Consider the following 10,758-nt stretch of genomic DNA (forward strand, 5'->3'; position numbering starts at 1 on the left):
CCATACATTGGGGGTGGGACAAAACATTCCATTTGACCTCTGGGTCTAGCTGCAGGTGACCTTCAGCTGGTCACATAACTGTTTTCCCAGACATTCAGTAACTCTCAAACATCAAAACTTACTTTCAATTCTATCTCACTTACAGGTTTCACATTCTCAGAGTCTAAGCAGTCATATTTATAGGGCTTTCTGGCTTCATCCTCCCCAACAAACAACAAATTGTGAGATTGGGGCAAGAAGCAAATTTGCCCTGGCCTCAGGCTCCCCCATTGGCCTTGTTGCGAATTCGGACAAAACCAAGGGCAAAAGAGAAACTAAGCCCTTTTGAAATATTGTATGGAAGGCCATATGCAGTTCAAGGGGGAACAGCATCCATTCAAGTAGGGGAAGAAACCCTACGTGGATATATGGTGGCCCTAAATAAACAGCTTAGAGAAATTGAGAAATATGTGGCTGGAACTCAAAACAGAGAACTAGATGGGCCAGTACATGATGTACAACCTGGGGATTAGGTGTATGTTAAGTCTTTTGCAGAAAAAAAACCTTAGAACCACAGTGGGAAGGACCATTCCAGGTGCTCCTCACTACCTTCACTGCAATCAAGATCAAAGAACAGAAGGCCTGGATCCATCACTCCCAAGTGAAGAAAGCCCAGAGGGAATTTTGAAGGTCACACCAGGCAATAATGAACTGAAGCTGAAGCTCACTCAGAACAACGAATAAATGGACTAAGAGTTATTTTGGACATTATGTGGAAAGTTGTAACTATTGTAGTAATTACCTTAACCATAACAGGAGTCAACGCAATATCACGAAGGTATAATGTGACTGGGATGTACCAGTGCCAAGGAAGAGCTTATGATCCTTGCTCTTGTAAGGCTTTAAACAAGATACTAAAAGTCACAAATGCAAGCTTCTGGGAGGGAAGAAATGTTTGGGGATGTAAGTATGCATTCGTACAGGATGGGTTCCACGAGGCTTACCATCCACCCATGAAACTCATCAGGGTTAGTCCTGAATGCTGTGATAAATGCTTGAGTAAATGTCTGGAGTTTAGACTCAAAATAGAGGGGTGTGCGATAAGGGGATATGACATTGACTTTAACATCACTCAGGTATGTACTGAGTACCATAAGAACCAGACCAAGATCTCTCCACCAGTGCCAAGAAAGGCTGTGAACACCAAGATGCCAGCTATTCCAGAAGTAGAGGAACAAATAACTCCTGTAGTTACCAAAATTGGGCCATATGCTATTAAAAAGACAGGAGTTCAGAAGCTGATAGTTAACCCAAAGTGGTCTTTAAAACGAGTAGAAATGGGAGTACAGGTAAATGCTTCACATGTTCGGCCAGAATGTGCCCCATTTCTCAGGAACTCCTTTATGGACTGGACTACTTGGCTTCAAAAAAGTATACCTCCCAATTTTAGGAACAAGAGGGATCTCACGGGATTGCTGAGAACAGGACTGGGAGTGCTGAACACAATAGATTCAGAAGTGCTGTTGAATAAATTAACCACAATAGGGAGCGATTTAGTCAAACTACAACAACCTTTGCAATCCTCTCTACTAGCACTAGGTAACAATCACTGGAAATTGACCAAGATATTACCAGAATGGGAAGACACAGAGGAGCGAGATCATGAAGTAATAATTAACACACTAGGCACAGCTAGTGAAAACATCTCGTTGGCCCTAGGCTGTACTCAGGCACAACTGTGGATGCAATCAGTGGCTGCCGCAGTTATCAGGGAAGGTGGAGAAGGAATATTCCCTGCTGAAATTCACAAAATTGTCTGGGATAATGCCTCTGATATGGAGAGGGAACTTCAGTCCTGGTGGGTGTTGGTCAATTTCACCTATAACCCTGTGACTAGTGTAGTGACAGCCTTTGTTTTAACTATACACGATGCCTCAGTGGACTTAATACACCCAATAGTCCCCTTAGGATTAAACCACGAGGGAACTGTATTGTACCCTTCTGAACACAGAATGTGGGCACGAGAAATTAAAGGAAAGTGGCAAACTATTAATCTCGAGCCCTGTACTGTGAGGAGACAACTAGGATACATATGTGAAGGGACATTAGAGGGTGACAAAGACACTTGTTTAGACACAGACCAAAGTATTTGTCACTTTGAAACACATCCAGGAAAACAGACAACTTCACTTGTGTATATAGGACAAGGTTGTGTCTGTCTTAGGACAGCGTGCCCCATCATAAAGATAGACAACCAAATTGTGAATGAGACTCAATTCAATTTGTGTGTTTGCAATTTTGTTAGAATTAAGGGATGTGATTTTTCCTATCGGGTACCCGTAATATCACATTGTGATCGGGATACGGAAAGCAATCACACGGAGATGAGAGATTTCACAGGGCAGAGAGTTCCTCTGAGCGAGCTCAAGGCTGAGCCAAGGCCGAGAACCCCTCTGCCTGTTTATTTCTTACTTTTTATACATTTGTGGGTCTGGCTGTGGATTGGCTTCTGGAGTTATCACCTCCCAGCCAAATGGCCAGACCAACTGTCAGTTACAATTGTTTTCAGGTTAGAAATATGCAAACAAAGGACAGAGAATGAAAAACAAAGGATTTGTTTATGTTACATGTGTGAGAAAAGCAGAAACTGCTCCTAATATTGTACAGTAGCTAAAAAGTCTGACTCCATTCTATGAACAATCAAAAGGCTTTAAAAAACTCAGAAAAACCAGGGTGACATCACATCAATATATAAAGGCCAACCTAGCCACTGTGCAGAAGATACTGCCTGTGCCCATAGGAATTAATTTGACTTTAGTTGCTTAATTGTTGAAACATCATGAATTGAGAGAAATCTTAAAAGAAATTAGAGATGGAGGGAAAAAGACATTAATTACTATACACCATGACACAGAGACCATCAAAGGGTTTTTTAAAAGGCTTGAGGAACATTTGTCTCATCATTGGTGGGATGTGCTTTTTGGGTGGTCACCAACAGCAACTGGAATATTGAATACCTTAATCCACCCTATAGTTGTGTTGCTTATTTTAGTCAGCATAAGTTTAGTGTTATCCATTGTAATACTTGTTTGGAATTGGAGGATGCTACGACGAGTGGCAGCTTTAACATCACTGTCAAAGGCGTATGGCTTGGTCTTGAGAGACACTAGCTGTACAGCTTGGATAGATGAGGAAGACTCTGTATACTGAGTAAAAGAATTTACTCATTTCAAAGAAGAAGTGGGGAATGAGACGTTGATTTTGAGGAACTAAGGATTTTTAGGAAAGTTAAGATAATAAATTGCTGAATTAGCTGAAGTAGATAGGTAATCTTTGTTTGCAGTTAACAGAAGCCGGATCTTAGATAAGCTATCCCGGATTTAGTAACTCACTGCTTGCCAGCTTTATGTTTATGTAGCTGTGCCTGTAACGAAAAAACAAGATGCGGTAAATAAGATATAACTGCAGACTTCCTGCTTAAAGAACCCATTCAACACAGGAAACTATAAGTTTTACCAAGGATTCTGTGTCACGAATGCATTGAAAAGGTAGAAAGGTCAGGACGAGGAAGACTCATCTTACTTCCTCATTTTGGGTGACCCCTCCCCAGAATAGACCCCCGACTCATTTTAAGAAACAAAGTACGCATGCTTAATAGCCTTTTTGCCAATTAGCAAACGAAGCGAGGAATGGGAGGTGACAGGGGTATGAATATGCATTTGTATTTTGGGTATTCAACACTTTTGTAAATAAAAGGCTTTGTAATTACCTGTGAATTTTGCAGTGTGAATTATGGAACTATCCCGCGTGCTGCCCGGCCATAATAAACATACACTTTCTAACTTTAAACTGTTAGAGAGTTTTTGTCCGTCACAGTTGGGTATCGATACTAGATCAATACCCATATTTCCTTAATAAGTCAAGGGGTGTGCTAGGGTAACTTTATGATGCTTGTATCCCCAATCGTCTGTTCTGTTTGTGCTGTATATTGAGTCCTGTGCCTTTAAGACTGGTTCTAAGAGCAAGGAGAAGCGCGGAGTTTGTTTTGAGAAAACTGCCTGACTCCTCCACATTCTCCTGCGGACGAGGTGTTCGGCGGAGGCTTGGAGAGACTGCAGGACATAGATTTTTTTTTTTTTTTTTTTTTGCTTTTGGTTAGTTTCAGCTAGCTAGGGCAGAGAAGTTCCCTGGACTGTTTTTTTCCTTTTTCTTGGAACTGTTTAAACCTGCTCTGGACTGAAAACCCAGGGGAGCACTGGGGGCTGCACCTGCGGCCCACCGGGGCCTGGACCTCGGCATTTTCCAGCAGCGCCGGAGGGACTGGGACTGAGGAGAGACTGAGAGAGAGAGCCGAGCTACACCCACGGCAAGGACTTTCTCAATTTGCCATCTCACTTCAGAAGGAGAGGTTTTATTGTTTCATATTATTCATTCTTTATACTTGTATGCACTTCATTTGTTTAGTAAAATAGTTTTTTCCACTTTTCTCCGAAGAGTTTTTTTTTTTTACCGGACCGGTTGGAGGGAGGGTCCACTTGGGCTTGCTTCCTTAGAGGGATCCTCTACAGGGGTTTTCTCCCAAATTTGTCCCAAACCAGGACAAGGGGTCACCCAGAATGAGGAAGTAAGATGAGTCTTCCTCGTCCTGACCTTTCTACCTTTTCAATGCATTCGTGACACAGAATCCTTGGTAGAACTTATAGTTTCCTGTGTTGAATGGGTTCTTTAAGCAGGAAGTCTGCAGTTATCTTATATCTTACTTACCGCATCTTGTTTTTTCGTTACAAGCACAGCTACATAAACATAAAGCTGACAAGCAATGAGTTACTTAATCCAGGATAGCTTATCTAAGATCCGACTTCTGTTAACTGCGGACTAAGCTTACCTATCTACTTCAGCTAATTCAGCAACTTATTATCTTAACTTTCCTAAAAATCCTTAATTCTTTAAAATTAATGTCTCAGTGCCAGCTGAGATATTTCTTTAAGGGGACAGAATGAACTGACACATGAAGATTCAGAACCCACATAGCAGCAGGACCTTTTTGAAGAGCATGTCACAAGTGTTAAGGGTGGCTGAGATGATCAGATTGTCTCCACTTGGCCTCTGCACTTGGTGGGCTCCCTCCACAATTCAGCTGGTTGCACTTGCACAGAATGCAACTTTATCTGGCAAAAGCGTCCCTCACAGAGCAGCAGCCAACCTTCATCTGGAGACAGCAGGAACTGGAGGATCCTCTGCTCCCCTCAGTGGCTTGTTTCAGCAGTTAATCACCCTTGCTCAGAAATTTGTTCATGAACCAGAAACATAAAATTAATGATTTCTCTCATCTCCTGCCTTGGCAGCCTGTTTGGGCTGCTCGTTCTACTGACAGCAGTGATTCAGTAATCTGGAAAACATTGTACTTCATGTACAGTATTAACAGCTGAGTGGACAGATACAGAGCTTGTATTTATCCTCATGGAAAGGCTGTTCTGGAGCCTGCAGAAGGTGAAGAATGACTCACCTCTACATCTTAATTTCTAGCATTGCCTCTGCAACCTTTGGTTTGGCCTTCACTTTTGTGCAGAAGTGACAGAAAAGCAGCCAGGTCAAAGGCGTGAGGATTTAGGGCATGGGCTGCCAGATTCAGCAAAGAAGAAGGAGGCAGGAGTATGTGGACCCCACTCTCCCTTTATCACAGCTCATGGTCCGTGCCTTACAAATCTCCAGCTCAAGCACTGTTGTCTTATCCACCACCCAGGTGTAATGGGAAGAAAAACTCTGCTGACAGAGTGTGTTCTGTGAGTTCCATCCTGTTCAGCAGCTGAGCACCACTGGGAAAAAATGGAGAGTCTGACATTTCAGTTCTGATCTTCTCCCCATCTGAAATCTGACCTGCCACTCCCAGAAAATCTATGCAGCCAAACCAGATTATGCCACCCCTCTGCCCTTCCATGGGAAAGAGAGATATCAGCTATGACAAACGCAGAAGGCCACAGAAAGTGCACTGCCTTAAAGAGCCATCGGAGTAATTTTAAAATCAATGTGATGTTTGACAAAGAGCCAGCATGACTCCTTCCAGACTGGCAGCGACATCCTGAAAGGCCCTGGAAGGGACTTGTAATTCTGCAGGCAGCACTTCACACACACTGACGCTGATGCAGCATTTTCTCAGCAAGGCCATAAAAAGCAAATAAAAATAAAATAAAATTTAAAAAAAATTAAAAATAAAATAATAATAAAAAAAAAGCAGCAGCATTGCAATGGTGTGACCAGCTGGTGAGGAGAAGTGGCACTGTGTGTGTCAGCAGCACCACAGTGACTCTGCAAAGCCACCCACACACCACAGGCACAGATGGCCAGGCAGCCACAGTGCAGAATGTGCTCTGAAGGGCACCAGAGGAAGGCAGGGCATCCTTAATTATGATTTGTGTTCTCTCCACGATGTAACTTGAGGACAAGATGGAAGGGACTGTTTGAGAAAGCTGCTGCTGCCAATCGTTCCCCCTCTGCCTGGTGTGGTGCTGGCAGTGCCTCCCTGGCACATCAAATGTGTCCCAGCAGGCAGCAATATTTTGGCAGAGCCTGGTGCATGTGGGTTCCCTGGGCAGGATCTGGCATGGCTGGACTGGGGGATCTGTGAGCAATCCCAGTATGGATGCAGCTGAAACACAGCAGTGGTACCCACAGTATGGCAGGGCAGAGGGGCACAGGGCTGTGACAAGGACTCACCATGGACACTACCTGTCCTCTGTGCCCCCACTCACCCTCCCTGAGCAGTCCCAGATGTGAGGTCCCAAACGTGTCTTGCTGAGGAGGGGATTAGCCTACTCACAGCTCACAAATCTTTAATGATTTCCAGAATGATGGTCACATTCCAGGCTCCTTGGCTAGGGGAAGAGCTCTCCACCATTCCTCTTGGCAATAGCCACCCATGTGTCACCTCTTGGCTTAGCTGCCTGCCAACAATGGTGGCACCTGGCATCACCCAGGCCACCTCCAGGTGTGTCCTCCATGTGCAAACTCAGACACTGGAGCACAGGACCTGAGGGAATCAGTTCTGTGATTTCTGCCTCATTATTTTCATACATTTGTACTGTAAGAATATATTTTTCTGTATTTTAAAAATTCAGTATATCACTACTTTTTATTCACATTCATTACTCCCAGAAAGCACCCATAACTTTTATATATATAAATAAGCAATGCATCCAGACCTGCTCATTGCATTCATCTGTCCATCCCAGCAATTAGCCCCTCTGATCTGAGGGACTCACCCTGTGATTTTCTACTGAATCAAAATAAACACATGCCCATTAAAAAACCTCAAAGGATTACAACAAATGGGGCAAAGGCAGCAGCAGTAAATGCACTTCCCAGCAGCAGCAGAGGTTATCCCACATCATCACTGAACCCCCAGCACTGGGAACTGAAGAAAGGGGATTTCCATACATTGGCCTTCAGTCCAGCAGCAGGAGTTACTCCAGGTGTGGTAGTTCTTCAGAGAACACAAAAATCCCAGTAATGACTGTACATCTGTGGCTGGTGTCTGCAAACAGCTTTGGGGAGCACAACCATGGGGCACACTGGGCACCAGGCAGTGACACCTGGGGTCGATCTGCATGCGGTGGCTTCTACCCACCATGAGACATAACTTTAAAGAGTTAAGATTTTAGCTAAGGGTTAGAAGCAAGTTATATTGATCAAAATGTAAGTTAGATTAGTAAATGGTAAGTTAATGATTATTAGATGCCCAAGCTAGAGCTAACTGTTGTATTATGAGCTTGTTTATAGAAAAAGTGGAGTAAGTGAACCATCATAAGAACAGACTGAAACCACTAAGAACAATGGCCAGCACCTGGACTTGGTATCAATCAATCACGAAGCAGGGGACCTTGGACAGTGCCAGAGGGTCACAGAGACCTGATGAAGACTCTCCTGACTTCATCCTTTGAGACTACTGACCCAATTCGAGACCACCGACCCGATTCAAGAGAAGAATTGCGCATGCGCCAAGGACTAATAGCCTCATTTTAATAGAGAGCGGGGATGGGAGGTGCTGGGGTTATGCATATGTATTGTGTGTAAGATCTTGGAAAATAAATAGAGAGCAAAGAGCCTTGTTCGGGGCGGCCAAGCCTTTCGAAGATGACTCCCGTGTCGCCCACTGGTGAATAAACATACCACTTTCTAACTTTAATTAGTTAGAGGGTTTTTGTCCATGACTATATCGGTTTTCAATGACTCAACCAGACCCGGACACACAGCCAGCGTGCCCAGCTGTGCTGGTGTGTTCTCAGGATCACTGGGGCCCAGCTGGGATGTGCATCACAGCACCTTCCTTGCGGGGAGAATTTTGGCTCTTTGTGTATTTACAGCCTCATAAAAGTGTGAAGCTGCTCCTGGGAGCAGAAATTTCTGCCTGGCCCAGGCTGTGAGTCGTGAGCAACCACCAGCCACAGCCAGCCTGGGGTTTCGACAGGAGGGGTTTTGCCGACCTGATATTTGGGATGCCAGTTGGTGCTGAGGGCCCCTGCCCAGCTGCAGTTTCTCACCCAGCTAGATAATCACTTTCTGTACTCCTCTCTGTCCCCAAATCCCTGCTGTGGGGCCAACTCGGGGCCAGCTCAGCCACATGGAGAGCGCACCTGCACAACCATGGATGCTCCAGGAGGGCTGAGCCCCCTGTCCCGTGTATCCGTGACCCAGCAGCATCTCCCCAGGGCATCCCCGGTGGGTGCCGCGGCCGGGTGGGCTCCCACTGACCTCCAGACAGTCACAGCCTGCGGGGACAGGGACAAGGACCGGGCCAGGCTCCTGCCCTGTCGCCCATTAGCAGGGGATTGACTTCAAAGACTGATGCTGCTGAGGGTGCTGCAGCCATTCAGACAGCTTTATTCATTAGTAATTAGGCAGTCGTTGTCTGGCATCTAGATTAATCCCACTTTTAATTATTTTGAAACTGTGTGAGATTTCCAGGCATTAAAGATTATGTACGTGCTTGCTGATTCCACAACAATTATTCTAATGTAATGATGTCCATTAATATGCTTCCCAGCTTGCCATGCCCAGAGGGGAAATTCCCAGTGTCCCCCTGTGGAGCACACATCTCCCACGAGGCATAACCCCCCATATTACCTGCTTATGTGGCACAAAAGAACACTTTCCATGTGCATCACCTAATATTAATAACATTATAGAGCTGTTGCTGTATCAACTTTGCTGTATCAATGATAGCAAAGGGGAGAGAGACCCCTTACAGCCACAGCCACATTTAACCTGAAATCAAAGGTTTCATTCAGCTTGTGGATCATTTGAGCTCATTGCAGATTGCCTTTACAATCTAAAAGAAGATTAAAAGAAGAATGTAGTTTCAAAGAGGGAAAATGAAGTGTGAGCTGAGAACCTCAAAACAGAGCTGTTCCAAAATCTCACCTTTCCTTTGGTCTAAATATCCCCCAAACTCATCCGTTTCCCACTATAATTCTCATAATTTCCAAACTTCATGTATCAGAAAATTTGCTATTCACTGTCAAAACAAGTGTGCCATTGGCCACCAACTGATACTGTGGAGCTGAGACATAGTTATCAGAATGAGGGCTCAAGTGAGTGCTGTGCCAGGACCCATTTGCATCCCTCTGTCCATGAATGCCCATCAGAAAATATATATATTTGACATTAATTTCTCTAGCTTATATGGAGGTTTATGTCCACAACTGCTTGTGCACATCCTATCAAGTGAAAACCTTATTTGCAGTCATATGAGGGAATACATAGATTAAAATAGCTGAGGATACCAAAAGGTAGTGGTTGTATTGTCCTGAAAATGAACACTCAGCCCTCACTATAACTATTTTGATTGCTTTGCATATATATTGTTTCAGCATTTCATTGCTCCCCAAACAAAAAGTGATATAACATCTCCTGCCTGCCCTAATGTATCCTCACAGAGCTAAACTGCATGACAGAGCTGCTGGGTAGAGACCATGGGTAATTTGGCTGATAGATCCTCTGGAAGCTCAGAGCCAAATTCGATTTCAGGCCCAAACTCATCAGTCTGTCTCTAGAGATGGCAGAGCAGTGATATTAGCATGATGGCAACACTGTTCACTCTGAACTCAAGAAATGGATTAAATGAAATTACACTCTTCCCTGATGAGGCTGGTGGAACAGGGAGATTGCTTTAGGAAACCCAGAATTGAATTTCATAGGTAAGAGTTGAGACAATGTGCTTTTTGTTCAGGAAGGTTTGTGCAGGCTGCGCCTCTGTGGAGCCATAGCTGCCAGAGGGGCAGGAAGGACACAGTGACAGCTGCCTCCGGAGCCTGGAGCCCACCCTCATTTGGATCACTGCTTGGTTTGGCAGTGCTCCATCCACTTTGGAGGCAGGAGATCCCACATCCCCATCCCAGCACCTCCATTCCCACTTGTGAAGGACTCTCCCCTTCTCCCCTCCCAGGCACTGCCACCCCAACAGGGTCCAGCAATAACCAAACCATCCTCAGCTCCACCTAAATGCTTTGGAGACAGGGATATTTTTAGTAAGTGAAAGATTTAATTTTATCCCCTGCTTGGAAAATACTTCTCCTGCAGAAGATGTCTCCGTAAGGATGACTTCTCCACCCAAAGCTGCTCTGCTTCCCTGGGAGTACTGGGCCAGCCTGGCAGGTCAGGACTGCAGCTCAAGGTTTGCATTAGCTTGGCAGGTTTCCTCAATTACCTGATATTTCTGGCTCAAATTCAAGAGAAGAAATGTATCAGGTTTTCTTCTCCTCTCCTCACTGATTTCATGAGCAG

Source organism: Hirundo rustica, chromosome W, assembly GCF_015227805.2.
Source record: "Hirundo rustica isolate bHirRus1 chromosome W, bHirRus1.pri.v3, whole genome shotgun sequence".
Taxonomy (NCBI): Eukaryota; Metazoa; Chordata; class Aves; order Passeriformes; family Hirundinidae; genus Hirundo; species Hirundo rustica.